General features: G+C 43.8%; 1 protein-coding gene and 1 pseudogene across 1 annotated transcript in view; one reads left to right on the top strand and one right to left on the bottom strand.

The window, feature by feature from the left end:
- fam83fa (family with sequence similarity 83 member Fa) overlaps nt 1-22,341 on the bottom strand; it is a 96,596-nt gene that overhangs the window by 54,140 nt on the left and 20,115 nt on the right. The window lies entirely within an intron of this gene.
- On the top strand, nt 13,835-14,138 carry LOC140357648 (barrier-to-autointegration factor B-like; annotated as a pseudogene).

Below are 22,341 nucleotides of genomic sequence, written 5' to 3' on the forward strand. Positions count from 1 at the left end.
TAATTATGACACCGGTAGAGGCCATTCCACAGCTGTTACCTAGCAACCCGACTGTAAACAAGAGCCGAAATCCACATAAATGACAACAGTTCTGATCTGACCAACAATAACACCTTTATTTGGTTGAACGATGGTTTAAACTGTCAGAAAAGTGTCAGTTAAGTGTGAACTGTCTTTGTGTCGCACACTGATGACATCACAGAGGGACTCAGCTCTACTTCCTGTCATTTTAAACTCTTATTTTTCAAAATTTCTTCTCAAACTGCAACTCAACGGATGTAAAACTGTGATACATATTTACCACAGGTTCTATCCCGCAAAACTAAGTCATAATTAGAAAAACATTCAACCTTCATAAAGCTCAAAAACACCGTCAATAGAGATTTAATTAATAGAATTTAAGTTATTTTAATTAGAGTACCGGTAATTCTGTGTCAGTAAAAGCGATATTCTGCGTCAGGTTTGTTCCTCCAAAACTACAAAAAAACCACACTTGCTTTTACTGAACTGGCCGGACTTCTTGATAGGACGATTTTCCCGTTCACGTTGTCTCTTCCGAAGGTGAAATAAGAAGGGTTCAGGATCATAGCCGTTTACAGACTTGAGTTTATGTTTATCTCCTGGGTGCTTGGAATCCTGCTTGAAATCCTTGAAACTTCTTGGAAAAGTGCTTGAAATTTGGAAGAAAATGCTTGAAAATGCTTCAAATTAACCGTTAATGACCGGCTACATGAAATTTAAGACAAAATAAAGTCAAATGTGACAAAAACATCCAGATAAAAAAAAAACAAAATGACATTTGACGATAAATTGAACACAAAAAAAAATAACTTTGCTTCTAAAATTGTCATGATTATAATGTTCTGGTTCTCACGATTACATTGCGACCTGAATAATCACGATTATCGATTAACCCGATCATCTTCACATCCTTGGTCTATGTTTGATTGTATTTTCAGGCTCGGATTAATGAACGTTGCACCTTCTGCTTAAGACGATCGCACACTTTTTCTGTTTTCACGCACAACATCTGAAAAAATAAAGAGTAAAGCTACGCAAGACAAAGAAACAACATTTTTCCCGCAAACGTATGATTGTTTTATATCTCTTTTTTTACGCAATCCTTAAAAATCTACAAGAACTTCTTATTTTTCTTCTTCTTCTTCTTTGGCGTTTTACGGCGGTTGGTGCTACATTACCGCCACCTACTGCAGTTGTATGTCTACAAAGTGTGTGTTTTGCGCTGTACCATAAAAAATACTACAGTTTTGGCGCAATATCGTAAAAAATACAACAGTTTTTTTGTTATACCGTAAAAAAAAAAGAAGAAAAAAAAAAAGAAGAAAAAAGACCGTAATCTGTAACTTTACTACAGTTTTTGCTACACATTGCTGCACATTTTAAAATCGTTACATTGAATGAAAAACCAATCAAATCGAGATATTTCAATTGCGTGTGAAGTTCCTGTTGCATTTCGCCGCGACGACTGCAAAACAGTCCTATTACCTGAGGCGGTTGAATAAAAACAGTGCACGTTGCCGGGACAGTACACTTCATTTACAGCCACATCAGCTTTTAAAAATACACCGCATTTCGGTTCCTGGTACAGTAGATATTGTCATGAACTGCTGACAGGGCGGTTGGGTCCAAAAATAAAGAAAGAGGAATTTGCTTTGTCTGTGCGCTCGACTGTAAATTCACCTCCAGTTTATGAAGTACAGGAGGAAACATTTCACTTTCCAACTCTGAAGACGATCGAGTGAAATACAAAAAACTGTGCAATCGTTTTTGAGAAGAATTTGAGATAAACGCGCAACAATCTCGGGCAAACTAAAAACAATTCGGGGTGAAAAAAAGAGGCAAATTTGTGGGATGAAACGCACACATTTGCTACGACGTGAGTGAACGTCGCCTGTCGTGCAGCAAAAGCGTCGCTATTTTAATCGAGAGCACATCATTTTAATGCTCAATATTAGCAAAGGTTGCGTGTTCAGGGTTTTATAATGAAGTGTATTCCTCACAAACATCTCCAGAGACACTTTTTGATGACATTAGAAGGTGGAAAACGACTCAGACGTTCAGATTTTGCCAATTTCAGGCTCAATCTACGAGACTTATGTTTAATCTGATTTATTTTTCAGATGTTTTGTCATTTACGGCTTCATTTAACGATAAAGATGAACTTCTAAACAGCTAAACATCAGTCTTGTTCCCTTTCAGTTTCTTCCAGAGATTTAGTTTGTGCCGACCATCTACAAAACGAAAGACGTGAGCTTTATTTGAAATGCAAAACGGACGCCAAGCTAGATGCGACGCCAGGTTTGTAGTGAAACGAGGCGGTGGAAGTGTGAAAATCAATGATATTTTCCCTTATTATACTTTTCTTTTGCAGAGTCGCACAATTCACGGGTTAATTGAGTTTGCCGTGACTTGAAATCAGTTATTTTTACATCCTTCTTAGGCAGTGCGTGCTTTATGTTTGAGACTATTGCACTATTCCTGTCGTGGACACAGTGGATGGATACATTTGGAGCGTGCTTATGGCGGCCCGGGAAAAAAGACCATCACGAAAAAATGGATGACACAAACTGCACCGACGACGAACGATTAAAGAATACAGACTAAATGGGACAATTATCTGGAAACTTCTGTGCTTTTTCATGGGATGCCCCTTTTTCTTTTTTTTCTTTTTTTTGTCATCTCCAAAATTATATTTCTGGACCTGCCCTTTTATTTTATTTAATTTTAATTAGTTTTATATATTTTTTCTATTTTTTAATTTCTTTTCTTTTATTCAGTTTTTTTTTAAATGTATTTATGTATTTATTTATTGTCTTTTTGTTTTCTTCTCTCTTTTCATTAAAAAAATAATCTAGTGTACTAAACATTTCCCGACATTAATTTAAAACGCTCCAAAGAAGTTTAATTCTGCTGAAAGCCTGATATATTTAAAGGTTATTGCAGCATGTTTAAGCCTGTACTTTGGATCCGTTGAAATTACCACAGCTATAAATATTTTTTTTTCTTTTTTACCTCCATAATTCAGCTAAACAAGGCACAATGCACATGAAGTTGTGTTTGATTTAACTGACATTTGAACAATGAAACCACTAAAATGTCCTGTGGTGTGACTTTTCTTCAAACTTCTCTAAAGAGTCACTGTCAATAAACGTGTTTGTGTAATAATCTTTACTAAAATACTACCTTTACCCCCATTATTCATGCTGTAATAATCTGTGGTGTGACACAAAAAATGCACAAAAAATCTGAGAGTTTAAGCTACAAGTTTAGGGATTATTATTACTGTTTTCAAGTGTATTAGAATTGCAAAAATGAATCTAGTTTGATTTTGCTGCATGCGTCGTCTTCATCGAACCGTCTTTTTTGGTGATGAAAGTGCAGCTGCGGCGACAGTTTTGCTCCTGCAGCTGCACATCCTGCACATCCTGCACACCATAAACACATGAACTGTAAAGAGAGAAGTACTTTGGGCCCAAGGGAAGTATATCTGAGAGCGCGGGCAGTGTGGAGAAAAATACTCTCAACACATATTTAGTCACGAAATACAGAACTCCTGCTTTGAGATGGGTTTTAAAAGTTTAAACCCAAACTAGATTATTCTTCTAAATATGTCACAATTTGTAACAATAATATAATATATATATATATATATATATATATATATATATATATATATATATATATATATATATATATATATATATATATTGGGACCCAAACAATCACGTTTATCGATTAACCTGATAATATTGACATCCTCACTTGCCATAATTTACCATTACACAACATATTAAACCCAGGCTGAGAAATAGATTTTCAAAGTTAGGGGCCAGGGGGGCAATTTCAGGGGCCCACAAGCGCGCGCGGCGTCATAAGAACAAGATAAATGTGTTGTTTTAAACCTGGTTATTAGCATGCAAAACAATTTAAAGTACTTTTATCTTTTATTTGATATGACGAGCACAAATACTGAATCATATAAACCAGAGATCACAATCTTTAATACTGTTTAATTCAATATAATAATGTTTCTTATATATAAAATAAATACTGTTTACAGCATTTGACACAAGGAGATCTTGTGGAATATATAAAATCACAGCCTACAAAATAAACTACTAACATATACATTGCCCCGATGCTAACAACTCCAAAGGGGGCGGGGCCCTTGGGGCCCTTGGATACTTCCACATTGACATTGTCCTTAATGTGCAAAACTACAACTTTAAAAAGACTGAATTGTGGACTGAGTAGAGATTGACGCCCGCCAACCTCGATATCACTTTTGGGGCCGGGCATTTCCGTGGACACCCGAACGCGACCGAACGCAGCGACCAATCAGATGCCCGCTTTCATCGAAATTAGATCACGGACAACGCTCGGCCAATGAGAAGCGAGAAGACTGCGAAGTGGCATGTCTGTCAAAACGAAACTTAAGCGATGAAAATGCCCCGAATATGGCCAAGTTACAAGTTAAATCTTGATTTTTTTTTTGAGGAATTTCGATACAGGGGCACGGCGGGCCCCCTCCTAATTCAAACCCTGTGCCCGCCGGAGATTTGAGTGTTCACGGGCCCCGGGCCCCATCTATTTCGCGGCCTGAAACCTGGTCATAAGTGACCATTACACAACATATTAAACCTGGTCATAATTTACCATTACACAACACATTTACGTTACACTTTTCCTACTCTGGTTCCTTTGGCCCCTGGTTCCTCTCCTCCTCTCTCTTTCTCTCTCTCTCTCTCTTTCTCCCTCTTCTCTCCTCCTCCTCCTCCCCTTCTCCTCGTCCTCCCTCTCCCTCCTCCTCCTCCTCTCTCTCCTCCTCCTCTCTCTCCTCCTCCTCCTCCCCTCCTCCTCCCCTCCTCCTCCTCCCCTTCTCCTTACTCCTCCCCTTCTCCTTACTCCTCCCCTTCTCCTTACTCCTCCCTTCTCCTTACTCCTCCCCTCCTCCTTACTCCTCCCCTCTTCCTTACTCCTCCCCTTCTCCTTACTCCTCCCTTCTCCTTACTCCTCCCCTCCTCCTTACTCCTCCCCTCTTCCTTACTCCTCCCCTCTTCCTTACTCCTCCCCTTCTCCTTACTCCTCCCCTTCTCCTTACTCCTCCCCTCCTCCTTACTCCTCCCCACTCCTCCCCTTCTCCTTACTCCTCCCCTCCTCCTTACTCCTCCCCACTCCTCCCCTTCTCCTTACACCTCCCCTCCTCCTTACTCCTTCCCACTCCTCCCCTTCTCCTTACTCCTCCCCTCGTGAACCTCCTCCGCTGCACTAAAACTAAAAGTGAGCAAAACTAAAACCACTTCCTCAAACTGAAACTCAAGTCAAATACCGCTGCGATCGACAAACACGATTGAGTTCACAAAGTAACCGCGAGCGATGAATGATTAACTGAGTGTGAAAAATACGCATAAAGGAAGTGAAATGTTTCAAATGTGTCGGTTTGAAAAGTCGAGAAATGTGCAGAAAATGAGCAGGAAGAAGAAGAGCGCCACTAAAGAGCGACTTGTGTGTAAAATTATAACATAATCATCATAAATTATGTGTCAAAAACATACAATTTTCTTCTCATATCGAGTTATCACAATGTTATTTATATTTTATTGGAATTGTTTGAATAAAAAAATAATTAAAAAAAAAAAATCACATTTCTCCAAACCACAAGTTTTAACTGACTGAATGACCTTATTATTTGCACAGCTTTTACATAATCAATAATTATAAAAAAACAATTATAGTATTTTTTTTTGCCTGGTATTTCTTAATAAGTCATGCCGTATTGTGCTTTTTTTTTTAATATTGTGCAGAAAATGCATCTCAGACTGATGTTTTTTGTCTTAATTCCAAAGCAATAGCTACATTTTAATCACTAAAAACTACATTTTCACCACGTTTTATTTTGAAATGATAATGTAGTTTTAACATCATTAGCACGTTTTCTCACCTGATAAAGCTCTTTTGACAGCAGTTTATCCTCTTTTCCAGCAGCAGAGGAGAAGCAGCAGCAACATGATGACACGATGAAGAGTAAAAAGAGTAAAAAGTCTTCAAAGGTTGTGTTGTTTGCAGATGTGCGCAGGGACACGCCGCTCCAGCCGCTGCGCTCGTGCCACTGACGCTGCGCTGAAACTTTACCGCGCTGATCAAACTGACACGCGCAGAACGTGACAACTGACGCGACCAGGCCTGACTTCCTCTGGACTCTTCAGAATAAAAGGGCCATTTCTGCTTGTCTACTCCAAGACCGGAAGTTTGATCGCAGCCACCACCAATTATAGCTGACGTCACCCGCAATGATTAAGTGTTTGTTGTATTATTATTATCATTATTATCATCATTATTCTTATCATCAAAGTTTCTGAGATCTTACCCTGGTTACATGTTGCTCTGAGGTGGAGATGGCGTGTTACACGCTCTTCACGTGTCAAAATGAGAGTCAAATGTGGCTTTGCAGAGGTTATTCTGGTAAAAGATCTCACTCACACGGCAAACCTTCATCACGATGAGCCACAAAGCAAACGCAGAGTGACAGGCTTGAGCCGCTCCCTATAATCTATATTATCCAGGGGTTTCAGAGTGATGAAAATGTAGTTAAATATGAAATATTTTTCTGTCAAACTGTGGCCTTTAAACAGGAAGATGAAACCCATGAAAGTAAGTCAGTTTATAGCTTTGTATTATGTAAAATATAAATAGAAAATACACAATTTTGTTATAGCAGCGGTTCTCTTTTTTCAGCCTTGACCAAAAAATAACATCCCTCATATGAGACCCCCGAACATTAACAATGTCTTTAATAATGAATCTTTGTGTTACAGAACATTTTAAAACACAATAATGGTAAATTTAACAAAGAGGAAAAAACTTTCCTTCTGATACTTGTAATAATACAGACATTGTTTATCCAAAAGCGTGTTTCCACATTTAGCAGCGAGCAGGGAAAGACATTAATAATCAACATGTTTCACACAGTGAGCCCTGAAGCTGCAGCTGTGAAGCCAAACATCCTGTGAATGACCACAAAACACCAGAGAGAAGATGAGGAGGAGAGGAGGAGGAGGGGAGGAGGAGGAGGGGAGAGGAGAGGAGAGGAGGGGAGGAGGAGGAGGGGAGAGGAGAGGAGGGGAGGAGGAGGAGGGGAGAGGAGAGGAGAGGAGGGGAGGAGGAGGAGGGGAGAGGAGAGGAGGGGAGGAGGAGGAGGGGAGAGGAGAGGAGAGGAGAGGAGGGGAGGAGGAGGAGGGGAGAGGAGAGGAGGGGAGGAGGAGGAGGGGAGAGGAGAGGAGAGGAGGGGAGGAGGAGGAGGGGAGAGGAGAGGAGGGGAGGAGGAGGAGGGGAGAGGAGAGGAGAGGAGGGGAGGAGGAGGAGGGGAGAGGAGAGGAGGGGAGGAGGAGGGGAGAGGAGAGGAGAGGAGGGGAGGAGGAGGAGGGGAGAGGAGAGGAGGGGAGGAGGAGGAGGGGAGAGGAGAGGAGAGGAGGAGAGGAGGAGGAGGGGAGAGGAGAGGAGGGGAGGAGGAGGAGGGGAGAGGAGAGGAGAGGAGAGGAGGGGAGAGGAGGAGAGAAGAGGAGGGGCGAGGAGGAGAAGATAGGAGAGAAGAGGAGGGGAGAGGAGAGGAGGAGGAGAGAAGAGGAGGGGAGAGGAGAGGAGGAGGAGAGAAGAGGAGGGGAGAGGAGGGGAGGGGAGAGGAGAGGAGAGGAGGGGAGGAGGAGGAGGGGAGAGGAGAGGAGAGGAGGGGAGGAGGAGGAGGGGAGAGGAGAGGAGGGGAGGAGGAGGAGGGGAGAGGAGAGGAGGAGAGGAGGAGGAGGGGAGAGGAGAGGAGGGGAGGAGGAGGAGGGGAGAGGAGAGGAGAGGAGAGGAGGGGAGAGGAGGAGAGAAGAGGAGGGGCGAGGAGGAGAAGATAGGAGAGAAGAGGAGGGGAGAGGAGAGGAGGAGGAGAGAAGAGGAGGGGAGAGGAGGGGAGGGGAGAGGAGAGGAGAGGAGGGGAGGAGGAGGAGGGGAGAGGAGAGGAGAGGAGGGGAGGAGGAGGAGGGGAGAGGAGAGGAGGGGAGGAGGAGGAGGGGAGAGGAGAGGAGGAGAGGAGGAGGAGGGGAGAGGAGAGGAGAGGAGGAGGAGGAGGAAGAGGGGAGAGGAGAGGAGAGGAGGGGAGAGGAGGAGAGAAGAGGAGGGGCGAGGAGGAGAAGATAGGAGAGAAGAGGAGGGGAGAGGAGGAGGGGAGAGGAGGGGAGAAGAGGAGGGGAGAGGAGAGGAGGAGAGAAGAGGAGAGAAGAGGAGAGGAGAGGAGGAGGGGAGAGGAGGGGAGAAGAGGAGGGGAGAAGAGGAGGGGAGAGGAGGGGAGAAGAGGAGGGGAGAAGAGGAGGGGAGAGGAGGAGGGGAGAAGAGGAGGGGAGAGGAGGAGGGGAGAGGAGGGGAGAAGAGGAGGGGAGAAGAGGAGGGGAGAGGAGGAGGGGAGAAGAGGAGGGGAGAGGAGGAGGGGAGAGGAGGGGAGAAGAGGAGGGGAGAAGAGGAGGGGAGAGGAGGAGGGGAGAGGAGGGGAGAAGAGGAGGGGAGAAGAGGAGGGGAGAGGAGGGGAGAAGAGGAGGGGAGAAGAGGAGGGGAGAGGAGAGGAGGAGGAGAGAAGAGGAGGGGAGAGGAGGAGAGAAGTGGAGGGTATTTTTTCTTTTTTAGTTTTTCCTGGCTGAGAAGGAGGGTCTAAGGACAGAGGATGCTGGGACATCGTCCCTCGCCACCACAGACATTGTTGATTCATTTTTCTGTTGTGATTTTGGGCGTTACAAAAATAAATTCAATTGAATTGAAGAAGAGGAGAGAAGAGGAGAGAAGAGGAGGGGAGAGGAGGGGAGAAGAGGAGGGGAGAGGAGGGGAGAAGAGGAGGGGAGAAGAGGAGGGGAGACGAGGAGAGAAGAGGCAGAGAAGGGTAGAGGAGGAGAGGAGAGAAGAGGAGAGAAGAGGAGAGAAGAGGAGGGGAGAGGAGGGGAGAAGAGGAGGGGAGAGGAGGGGAGAAGAGGAGGGGAGAAGAGGAGAGGAGGGGAGAAGAGGAGGGGAGAAGAGGAGGGGAGAGGAGGAGAGAAGAGGCAGAGAAGGGTAGAGGAGGAGAGGAGAGAAGAGGAGAGAAGAGGAGGGGAGAGGAGGGGAGAAGAGGAGGGGAGAAGAGGGGAGAAGAGGAGGGGAGAAGAGGAGGGGAGAGGAGGGGAGAAGAGGAGGGGAGAAGAGGAGGGGAGAGGAGGAGAGAAGAGGCAGAGAAGGGTAGAGGAGGAGAGGAGAGAAGAGGAGAGAAGAGGAGAGAAGAGGAGGGGAGAGGAGGGGAGAAGAGGCAGAGAAGGGTAGAGGAGGAGAGGAGGAGAGGAAACTATATATATATATATATATATATATCAAAAAAGAAAGATCTCAACTTAATTTCAATGGACGTCAAGAATTGGTACAGAATGTCTTCCCCCTGACCGTAGGTAGTGCCTGTTCCATAACCCTGGGTTACAAATCTTCATATGTTTGCTGCCCAGCACCACGCCAGGGTTGCACCTGTCCCCTGTCCCCTGTCTCCCAGCTCCACATGTTTTGCAGGTGAAAAAGTTCGAAAATGCTCACAGCACAAGTGCTAACCAGGCCCAACCCTGCTTAGCTTCCGAGATCAGACGAGATCGGGCGTGCTTTTTTTTTTTTTTAATCTTTTATTATCAAAAACATCTTACATTTTTTTACATGTATTTACAAATATTAGGGCAGGGGAAGACACAACCAAAAATTACAAGTAAATCAAACGTGCAATCATTATCAAACTTTCTTCACAGTGATGGGGGGTGATGCCGTGGTTGGGGGGTTGATGCCGTGGTTGAGGGGTTGATGCCGTGGTTGGGGGGGTGATGCCGTGGTTGGGGGGTTGATGCCGTGGTTGAGGGGTTGATGCCGTGGTTGGGGGGGTGATGCCGTGGTTGGGGGGGTGATGCCGTGGTTGGGGGGTGATGCCGTGGTTGGGGGGTTGATGCCGTGGTTGGGGGGGTGATGCCGTGGTTGGGGGGGTGATGCCGTGGTTGAGGGGTGATGCCGTGGTTGGGGGGTGATGCCGTGGTTGGGGGGGTGATGCCATGGTTGGGGGGGTGATGCCGTGGTTGGGGGGTGATGCCGTGGTTGGGGGGGTGATGCCGTGGTTGGGGGGGTGATGCCGTGGTTGGGGGGTGATGCCGTGGTTGGGGGGTTGATGCCGTGGTTGGGGGGGTGATGCCGTGGTTGGGGGGGTGATGCCGTGGTTGAGGGGTGATGCCGTGGTTGGGGGGTGATGCCGTGGTTGGGGGGGTGATGCCATGGTTGGGGGGTGATGCCGTGGTTGGGGGGGTGATGCCGTGGTTGGGGGGGTGATGCCGTGGTTGGGGGGTGATGCCGTGGTTGGGGGGGTGATGCCGTGGTTGGGGGGGTGATGCCGTGGTTGGGGGGTTGATGCCGTGGTTGGGGGGGTGATGCCGTGGTTGGGGGGTGATGCCGTGGTTGGGGTGTTGATGCCGTGGTTGGGGGGGTGATGCCGTGGTTGGGGGGGTGATGCCGTGGTTGGGGGGTGATGCCGTGGTTGGGGTGTTGATGCCGTGGTTGGGGGGGTGATGCCGGGGTCAGAAGTGGATGTCCAGGTTTCCAGAGGGTGTGAGGTGGATCAGGGTGTTGTGGGGGACGAGGTGGGTGATGAACCGGTGCTCTGCTGCCATGTGGAGGTGTCGGAGGTGTGCGGCAAAGAGTCCTTTGAAGATGGGCCAGCGTTCTGCTGTTTTATGATCACGGAGATGAATGTTTCGGTTAAGATATAATGCATACCGGGCTATGGAGAGGGTTAGTCGGGCGAGATGGGTGTTGGCTCCAGAGCGACTCTGTCCGGGACCAAAGAGGAGGAGCCATGGATCCTGGTCGTCCCCTCCTAGAGCCGCGGAGGCCACGGAGAGTGCATGGTTCAACATGGACATGCACAATGAATTTACAACTAGAACTTTACCTTTTAATGTCAGATTACGACGCCTCCAAAAATTCAAACGCGCTGTAATTTTATCGCATAAAGACGACCAGAGTGCAGTCCGACACGCCTCCTCGTCTCTGCCCAGGGGGACACCGAGCACCTTGTAGGAGTCCCCGGCCTCCCGGAGCTGGACAGGGAGAGGAACAGGCGTGACGCTGCCGCAAAACTTAACCATGGTTTTATCGAAATTGATTTTGGCCCCTGAAGCGAGGCCGTAAACATTGAGCACGTGGAGAGAGGCGTTCGGGCTCTCCACATCTCGGAAGATCAGATTCGTGTCATCTGCGTACTGAAAAATGTTGATTTCCCTACCCGCAGGCGTGGTCAGTCCCCTCACCACCGCGTCCGCCCACAACATGGCCGCCAAAGGCTCAGCGGCGATGCTGTAGAGGAGAGACGAGAGGGGACAGCCCTGCCTGACTCATCTTTTTAAGGGGAAAGAATCAGTTAAAAACCTGTTGACTTTCACCTTACTGACCGCAAATGAATAGATGAGCTATAGCCAATTAACAAAACGTTCACCGAAACCTAACTTACCTAATACAGTCCAGAGGAACGAATGCTCAACTCTGTCGAACGCCTTGTTAAAATCTACACTGACGTGAATACCACCTGTCGCGTGCATTTGCCGGAGGACATATCTCAGAGACAAAACTGTGTCTGAGATGTCTCTCCCGGGGATTAAAGTTTTAGACTTCCCTGCCCTCCGGTGAGGTCAGCCCGTTTTGAGGCTGTTGCTATCCCCTTTGTTCCCATGAAGGACCAGTCTTGCGCTGTTGCTTTTCCTGTCTCATGGAGGAACAGTCTGAGGCAGCCAGGTTATGTCACCTGGTATTACTAGTTTTCGCCATGTTCAACCAGGGAGGACCAGTCTTACGCTGCTGCTGTTCCTTGTGTCATGGAGGAATAGTCTTAGACTGCAAGGCTGCTGCTGTTCCCTTTGTTCCCATGGAGGACCAGTCTTGTGCTGTTGCTGTTCCTGATCATGGAGGAATTTTTTGCTCACAGCACCTGGTATTCCCAGGCGGTCTCCCATCCATGTACTAACCAGGCCCAACCCAGCTTAGCTTCCGAGATCAGACGAGATCGGGTGTGCTTTTTAAAAAAAAAGTCTTTTATTATCAAAAAAAGTGTGATGGTCTAATTGTTATGACCCCGAAGAGAGTTTTAACATATTTAAACGGACACGGAGACGAAGACAAGTTTAAACAAGTTTATTAGGTTTTCACCAAAAAATAAATGCCAAATTTCGAACCCCCGTGCCCTAAAAATCACCCCAAAGTTATAAATAGAAAGGTGGACCTGGTGGGCCAGCCAAACAGAAATAAAATAGGAGCGACACCGGGCCAGCCCCGTATAGGGCCGTCGAAGCCGGTGCCGACACCTCTACCTAAAGCACAAAAATAAGGACACACCAAACCCCCCCTATCTAGCCCCAAACAAAAGCGAAAATGGGACTACCGGTCCCACCAGGCCAAACAAAACAGGCTAGTGCTATTGCTAGTGAGAGCCAGCTGGGAGCAGGCGAGCCGAGTGCGTCTACGAAGCGGGACCGTAGCGGGATGGGCGGAGCCGAGCTGAGAGAGAGCGATGAGCCCATCCGGTCTCCATTTAAGCTCCAGGGCGCGCACCCGCGGCCGGGAGCCAATCTAATAAAAAAACTAAACAGATCATTAGACAAAAACTGAACAGACAAAATATTATTATAACCAATAGGGAGGAAAAGTGCCCAAACCTAACACTAATTACGTATAACTTTAGTCCAGATGCTTAAAACATTTAGATGCAATATATATATATATATATATATATATATATATATATATATATATATATATATATATATATATATATATATAGAAAAGAACACATAGTTTGTTTCATTTATTTATATATATATAGATAGATATTTAGATTATATTATTAAAAAACTCAAATATATAGTACAGTTACTGTGGTATATTTATTATCATAATTATGTATGTCACTAATGGAACTAAAATAATATCTGTTATCATTTTAACCATGGCAAAACTGCGCATGAACTTGAAATATGTTGCATTTCAAAATATAAAAAATGCTGTTATTGTTTCACCCAAGTGTCAAGTAAAAAGTACTGCAATATTTGTAACGGTGAGACTTAATTTAACTTGGAATTCTTGTTGGTACTCTAACCGTAGTAACGTAAACTCAATGTGCCCGTGTGTGTGCATTGATAAGCGAAGCTACTTTATAAATGGCTTTGTAAATGGATGGACTTCCCAGACAGGCTAAATGTGATATACATTCGAGGAATTTTAATGTACATAAAAAAATGACTTGAGATGATTGGACAGCACAATTCCTACATTTGGTCCAAATGTCCATATCATGGTTCACAAAAACAGGATGCCGCTGAGCTCCTGTCACGGATGTACTAAAATAAGGCTCGGTGGTGGGTGGGGGGTGAGGTAATAAAGTCTGAAGAATAAAATCTGAATTTGTGTGCTTGGAACTCCTGTGCTTTGAACTCATGGGCTTTGAAACACCAAAGTAGTAGAAGAAGAACTCAAGAATGGAGTCTATAAGGTAAAGTTTAAAGAATACAGTCACAGGCGTGGGAGAAGGCCTGCTGGAATAAAGTCTAGGGAATAATGTCTGGCGGTAATGTAACACTTGGATACCAACTGCCATAAAACACCAAAGAAGAAGAAGAAGAAGAAAACGAGGCTCCAACTCACTTCTGGTTTCACGTGTTCAGTCACTTCCAGCTTCAAACTGTGCGGATCATTTTCAACCCAAATTTTACAGCCACGGTACAAAAAGCCAAGTGCGTCACTTGCCTTCAACGGAGCCATGTCGTCCACCTCCCAAAAGCATAGGAGATTCGTGGCAGAGCCCATGGCAGACAAGGGTGTGACTGCTATTGCTGGCATTGGAGATGCCCTGGGTCGAAGACTGGAGAACAAAGGGTTTGGCTCGGCATATGCTGTCCTGGGCAAGTTTCTAGCGCTAAAGAAAAAAAAAAAGCTTTTTTTATGATTGGTTGGAGATTGCCTGTGGAGCCAATAACAAACAGCAACAGGACTGCTACAACTGTCTGAAGGAATGGTGTGATTCCTTCCTATAAGCTGTGCTCATGATGTTTTCTAACTTTGCCACAATGGTTGTCACAATGGTTGTCGGGAGGTTTTGTGGGGGTGGTCCCAGTTGTAGGACGGGGAAGTTGAGTTGTTGAGTTGCTGTTACTGACTGTTCTAGAGAATGTTGTCGTCAAACATTAAAGCCTAAAATGAGCAAACTTGTTTCTCGTGACTTTTTCACGCACAGCTCGTTACAATACATTACCTCTTCTAATATTTTAATTCACATTAGCTACTACTACACCCTAAATATGAAGTAAAACACTTGCTCAAAGGCATACACAAGTTGCCAAGGTTAATGTACACAAGTATTCACATCTCAAATGTAAAATTGGAAGCCTTTTAGCCTTTTGTAATTGTCATTGAAATGTATTCAACTTCTGCATGTTTGAATGGAAAGAAGTGAGGCTTTGTTTGTTCACATTTCACTAGGAATTTTAAAACATGGTATACGACAAACAATTGTCAAAATGAAAGTAACTTTTTAAACTTTCTTTTTGTAGAATGTTTTCAATTAGAACACTTAAATGTATTCCCCAATTTACAATTTGCCTTGTTTTCATTTACTCTTCATGATCACAGAAGAGCGGGTGTTAATGCTGTACATGTTCATTCACAGATTATTTAGTCACCCTGTGCATCACTGTTTTATTGATGTGTTGTAGGTTTTGGGAACCCTAAACATAATAGATTATTTTTTTTTATATTAAATGATTGCCTCAACACTTGAAACACTGGTTGGTTTTGTGTCTTCATTTTAACTTTTGGTGCAAATAAAGAAACTGTATAACCTGAAAAAAAGAAGAAAAAAAGGCTTCAGTCACTTCACGTTTAGGGATTCAGGATTCAAGATTGCGACGCAAAGTAGTGTGGGAGGGTAATGGAGGTGCAAATGGAGTCGGATAGTGACGAGAGCGAAATTCAAAAAGGTTCATAAACTAAAAAGAAAAGAAGCAAACAGAAATTGAGTTTGAATGAAGCAAGTAGAGGAGAAGGTGAATTTACGGTCGGTATGGTGGCAACTGATACCAGTGAAGGAATATTTAATGACCCACATAAGGTTGACAAGATTGTGATCAAGGAGATGGGAGACATACATTACATCAGGATAACCAGGAAAGGAATGGTCATAATAAAGTGTAAAACAAAGGGTCAGCAGGCAAAAGTACTGGTTTTGGAAAGATTTAAAATGTGGTTTGTCAAATGTTTTGAACTGGATGGAGTTGTAGAGGACGAAAGAGATGTGCAAATTGTGGAAAGTATGAATGTGATTTTGTCCAAGAAGAAAACTAGAAGATCAGATTGATAATCTGAGAAAAGAAAAGAAAACCTCGTATTCTGAAGCTGTGAAGAGGGTCAAGACATCATGTGAGGAAACATTGTGTGAGGAGGCAGTGAACGGGGAAAGAAGAAAGGAGGACTTGATTTGATTTATTTGATTTGATTTATTAGCCATAAAGTGCATGAGCATCTAATACATAAACATAACATAAGAAAATGGTTGTAAACATATATATATATATATATATATATATATATATATATATATATATATATATATCACATGTAAATACAATTTAAAAAGCCAGGATAACACAAAAAAGCGCAAGCACTTATTTCCATTGTGGTCCTTGTATAATAAAGTAAAAAGAAAACATCCATCCATTCATCCATCCATTTTCTGCCGCTTATCCGGGGCCGGGTCGCGGGGGCAGCAGTCTAACCAGGGACTCCCAGACTTCCTTCTCCCCAGACACTTCCTCTAACTCCTCCGGGGGGATCCCGAGGCGTTCCCAGGCCAGCCGAGAGACATAGTCTCTCCAGCGTGTCCTGGGTCTTCCCCGGGGCCTCTTCCCGGTGGGACATGCCTGAAACACCTCCCGAGGGAGGCGCCCAGGAGGCATCCGGAACAGATGCCCGAGCCACCTCAGCTGGCTCCTCTCGACGTGGAGGAGCAGCGGCTCTACTCCGAGCTCCCCCCGTGTGACCGAGCTCCTCACCTTATCTCTAAGGGAGCGCCCAGCCACACGGCGGAGGAAACTCATTTCGACCGCTTGTATCCGCGATCTTGTTCTTTCGGTCACTACCCAAAGCTCATGACCATAGGTGAGGGTAGGAACGTAGACCGACCGGTAAATAGAGAGCTTTGCCTTTCGGCTCAGCTCCCTCTTTACCACAACGGTCCGATGCAGCGACTGCATCACTGCAGCCGCTGCACCGATCCGCCTGTCGATCTCACGCGCCATCCTTCCCTCACTCGTGAACAAGACCCCGAGATACTTGAACTCCTCCACTTGGGGCAAGGACACCCCACCCACCTGAAGAGGGCAAGCCACCTTTTTCCGGTCGAGAACCATGGCCTCGGATTTGGAGGTGCAAAAAAAAAAGAAAACATGTTAATTAAATACATACAAGTTTGATTCCTGGCTATTTAGACATTCAAATAAAAAGGTTTTGACTAGAGATTTAAAATGAGACTTATTTTGAGCATTCTGTACATGACTAGGTCATTGATTCCAGGCTTTTATTCCAGTATATAAAAAAGTGGATTTTCCAAACGATTTTACATGTGGAATTTGAAGAGATGGTGTGCTGGAACGTGTGTTCATGTTATGCTGGCTACAGTGAATATTATTTGATAAATAATTTGGAGCGTTACCATTAAGAATGTTGTGAAAAAGATTAAATTTCAGTTGTTGTACACGTAGTTCAACCGGTAACATATTGACCGTCTCAAATTCCGAAGCACCAATACGAGTTCTGGCAGGTGCATTTAAAAGAAACCGAATTATTTTGTTTTGTGTACATTGTAACCTAGATTTGTATTTCTTTGTTAATCCAGAGTACCATGATGCACTGGCATAGTCAAAATGACATTGAATTAAGGCCGACACAAAAATTTTTTTAGTCTCCAAGTTGACATTACGAATCTGCCTATAGAGAAATTTTAACCTTGCATTGGATTTGCTAATTATTTGATCTGCATTTCCTTCTCCAGTAAGAGATTGATCTAATTCGACCCCCAGGTATTTTACATTGGTACGACAAGCCAATGCATTACCAGCGCATTGTACCTCAATGGAACTATATTTACTGAGTTTCCTCTTCAGTTTTTCCTAGATGTAATGATAACTTATTATCAATCAGTCATTCTCTGATTGATTCAAGTTCCATGGACAGTTGGCGTTGAATTTCCATGGGGTCGCTACCAGCAACAATTAGGGCAGAGTCGTCCGCGTACAAAAGGAGCTTGCATCGGACGGCTGAAGGTACATCATTTATGTAAATGAGAAAGAGTAAGGGCACAAGGATCGAGCCTTGAGGCACACCACAAGTGATAATTGCGGGTTTGGAGATAGTGTCGTTTATCTTCACTGATTGTTTGCTCTCCTGTAAATAGGACTGAAACCAGGTTAAAGCTGTTTTTTGACATCCTAGAGCTTGAAGTTTTCTAAGTAAGATCCTATGATCCACTGTATCAAAGGCTTTCTGGAGATCAAGTAATACCATGCCAATATAATTGCCCTTATCTTGCTCCAGCCTAAGATAATTCGTTAGATGTACCAGACAAGTGTCAGTGGAGTAAGCGGATCGAAAACCTGATTGATACTCATATAAGACTTTATCAAACTGGAGAAAACATGTTTCTTGGCGTTTATTACAATGATCCTTAATTGTTCAGTTGGTCTGAAAAAGAAGTCTGACAGAATTGACATGGTCCTAGATGCTACCAAAAGATTCCTAAAGGTGGATGATATTACTGGGGAAGATCTAAACAACACGCTTAAGGAGAGCTTTTGTACGACGGAGTATAAGGGCCAACCAAGAAAAAAAAATGCGCTGCACTACGAGAATAAAGTCATTAATTAATGAGAAAAAAGACGTTAATTAATGAGAAAAAAGTCGAAGTCAGAAAAAAGTCGTAAATTAACGACTATAAACTCATTAAATAACGAGAAAAAAGTCAATAATTAATGAGAAAAAAGTCGTTAATTAATGAGAAAAAAGTCGTTAATTAATGAGAAAAAAGTCATTAAATAATGACTTTTTTTCTCGTTAATTAACGAGAATAAAGTCGAAATTTTAAATGAAGCCGGTCAGTGGTACCTCTCTTACGTTATGGAGAATATTGAACATTTTGTGCAGGTATACTTTCACCTAGGGTTTACGCACGGTGAAATACTGTGCCTTCTAGCACATAATCACCACCATATCATCTGTTTAAGGACTTTGAAGCGACATTGCAGCCGTTTGGGTTTGTTTCGTCGGAAGAACCAAACGAATTTAGAAGAAATCGCTTATTTTGTGGAGGAGGAACTGACTGGAAGTGGTCGGCTACAGGGCTATCGGTGGTTACACCACAGAGCTATCCAGAGAGGATTTGTTGTATCACAAGAAACTGTGCGGATTTTGCTGGGAATTTTGGATCCAAATGGAGTGGATTTGCGAAGAAGACGGCGTCTTCGGCGTAGACGGTACAGTGTAAGGGCCAAACGCATTGTGGCATTTGGATTCATACGATAAACTGAAGCCGTACGGCATTGCTATAAATGGCTGTATTGATGGCTTCAGCCGCCACATTATGTGGATGGAAGCGTACGTTACCAACAGCAATCCAAAGGTAATTGCGGATTATTATATCAACACCGTGACTCGCGTTAGGGGGTGTCCGCAGAGGCTCCGGGCAGATCCAGGTACAGAAAATGCACATGTCCGAGACATGCAACGTTTCCTGCGGAGAAACCACACCGATGCATATGCTGGAGATCAAAGTTTCATCTATGGATGTAGCACCGCCAATCAACGAATAGAGTCTTGGTGGGGAATCCTGCGTAAACAATGCATTCAGTTTTGGATGGACATCTTTCAAACTCTAAAAGAAGATGGACATTTCACTGGTGACTTTGTGGACAAAAACTTGGCACAGTTTTCTTTCCTCAACATTATACAGGTAGGCAATTATCAGTGTTGGCTATAGCTTTTAAAAGTAACGTGTTACTCCCATGAAAAAGCGCGCGCGCACGCACACACACACACACACACACACACACACACACACGCACACACCGCACGCACGCACGCACGGGACCGAGGTGCAGCGGAGGGTCTGACACAGGCTGGCTGGGTGCGCGACAGGCGCTATAACTTTTGCATGCTCACTTGGAGATTACTTTTACATTCACAAGGTTTCAAGTTGGCTGTTCGTGACTTTGTGGAGGTGGTTTGCGAGTGCGTAAACTCTCCAAGCATGCACGCACAAATATGCGCTTTTTGCAACCCAGTGACTATCGCGTACAGCTTTTATACACAAGCACCAACCTAAGTTTATTTTTAAATGGCCAAAGAAGGTTCAAGAAAAGGGGATTCACCGTGTGGCCTCGGTAACCAGAAAAGTGAGAATCTGTGGCGAAAGAGAGGACTAGATCCCTAAATCAGCCGACAATGTAGAGAAATATTAAAAAAGCTAAAGAGAACTGATTTTGTTTCTTCCCCCCCTCCTGCAAATAAAGGGGTATTTGGACTAGAATGGAAACACAAAGAAAGTCATACACATATTTTTATTAAAATGCAGGAGGCGGGGAAGAAACAAAAGCCGTTCTCTTTTTATTTGATATTTCTCACATGGTCTACTGTAAAATTTGAATTGACACATTGTTATTTAAACCTGTCTCAATTTTGTATTTAGGATGAAGTGGATGGTGTGGTAAGAACCTGGAACTCACACCGCATAATGACAAGACCTGGCTTTGAGGTGCTTGGAGGAAGACCAGTGCTCATGTACACCATGCCACAACTTCATGGGGGTGAGGACAGGTTGCAGCCAGTCATACCAGAAGAGATAGTGATATGCAAAGAAGAGTGCACGCCTAAAGGGCAGTATCCATGTGATCCAACCATCTTTGAACTCTGTACTGTCCTCATGGATGAAAATGGTTGGGATGCTCCAGTGGATGGGTCCACAGCTGCAGAACTTTACATCAATTTAAGAAATGAAATACTTAACAATATTTGAACTGTTGGACTTACTGTTTATATTCATTATGGGGCAAGTGCACAGGGTGTTATCAAGTGTGCATTTTGAAACAAATATAGAAAACAAAATGTTTTTGTTTGTTTTGTTTTTTTTCAACTTTGAATTTATTGCTCAATGTTTTAACAGTGCAAACTGCTGCAAATGTGTGACTTTGAACAGACACAAGTATGGTAGCCAACCAGAGGCAATGCAAAGACACTTGGATTGAACACACTCCACTTTTTGAACACTTGGTGTAACTGTTTGAATAAAATGTGAAAATGTAAAATGAGATATGCATTAAACAATTGTTATAAAAATAAAATACATAAACATTAAAGCAGCCTGTAATTGAAAATACGGGCTATAATAATTAGCCAACTGAACAGTGAAAAAATAACATGGCCATGTCTAAACAATATCCATTATCCAGATGTTAGCATCAAGGATAGAATTGAACTCACTGCGGAAGTCTGGGAAGTTGTCATAGCTGTCAGGCAAATGCAAAAGGGATGCACAGGTACGGCCGATTGGTCTGCGGGTAAATGCAGTTTGAACAACAAACTCTACCATAATACAACTAGATACCAGCAAGTCAGATCCTGTACAAAACCTTAGAAATTTCTCTAGTCTTTCTTCATTAAGTTCCTTCACATATTTTTTTAAGTATCGTGCCACTTCTGCTTCTTTTGGTGTCATACTGTCCGGAAAAGTTAACTTTTCTGTTACTCTTTTTGAAGTAGGCTTCGACTCACTGTACATTGTTTTCAGCCGCTCAGGGTCCAGTGCAAACATATGTGGCTGTGAAACGTTCCGCCAACAGTCAATGACAAACTTTGGTTTTTGAATAATTTCTTTGTGCGCCAACTCAAGCAATATTTCCGGTAGGGTTTCAGGGCTGATATGTTTGCGGCATTCGTAGTTGGCGAGAAGATCTATTATCTCATCAGCTTCCACAGAATCGAACTTAACAAGTGCTTTGCTGATTATTTCCTGTTCATGTGAGCTGAAAAGCCGGAGAAAACTTGTCTTCAGGTCACTGTAAATCTCCCCGAAAAGCATTTCCTCAAGAAAAGGAGGGGCAAGTTTAAGAGGCAGGTATCCACAATCTTGAAACCCCTTCACAAAGATCCTACCAATAGCCTTCCATGTTACCTCAGTAAAGTCATGTCTAAGAAAAGGCACTTTGTATGTGGTTCCCAGGGTACACCGTTCATAAAACTCTCCCCAGAAGCTAGTATAGACATCTTTAAGTAAACCTGTACCACTGCCCTTCTCCAGCGACTTGTCTGGAAGAATACGCTTAATTTTTATTGTTTTGTTAAGCAAATTATCGTCTGAAAAAGCCCCTATCATATCACTGAAGCTGTTTGCTTGGTTTAAGACCACAGTTATCTCTGGAATGATGCCTTGTGGACTGAGTGGTGGCATTGTATCAGGCTGGTAAACCACTGTGTCGCTGAGAGAATCCTCATTGTAAGTTTGGTCTGGGCCAAATGCAATCTCCAGGTCAGAGTTGTTTGCATTTAAAAGAGAAAGACTCTCAGCATAATCTGAACTATTCAGAGTGAAAGAATCATCAACATCAAATGTAGAAACAGCACTGTTTTGTGTATCCTCCGATGGAATATAAAGCTCTGGAACCATCTCAGGTGATTGTTGCTGTGGACTATTGATATAGGTTGTGCCTTCATTGGGTTGCCATTCCTCTTCTTCGAAGGATGGATCATCTATGTCATCATCCACAATCACTGTTTTGACTTTGGTTGCCAAATAAAACCTTAACATTGGCAGCTTCACAGTGTTGAATATGTCCTCCACTGACAAATCGTGTGGCAAGGAGTTTTGTTTAAAATCCCAAACATCAAAATCAAAATCACTCTCAATGCCTTTGTTAGATTTTCCTTGTGGAAAAAACAGAGCTTTTCCTTGTTCTAGAATGTCACTAAATCTTGCCGTGGTGCTGATTGAAAGCTTTCTTGTTCCTCCTCCTTGTTTAGCTCTGACCTGCTTAGATGATTTGTTTTCAGTGTGGATCCAGCCTATTTCAATTATTCGCGTAGACTGTTTGGTTCTGTTTTTTTTAATGTTAGATGGTCCAGGCTCTTCTTCCCCATTATGAGGTTGAGTTCTAACTTTCAGTTTCTCCCTTAGTCTCTCAAAAAGTCCCTGTTTTCGTTTTGCTGAGTGTGGATGAG

The sequence above is a fragment of the Eucyclogobius newberryi genome, unplaced genomic scaffold, assembly GCF_026437365.1.
Source record: "Eucyclogobius newberryi isolate DKJ021-1_F unplaced genomic scaffold, fEucNew1.0.hap1 SCAF_13, whole genome shotgun sequence".
Lineage (NCBI taxonomy): Eukaryota > Metazoa > Chordata > Actinopteri > Gobiiformes > Gobiidae > Eucyclogobius > Eucyclogobius newberryi.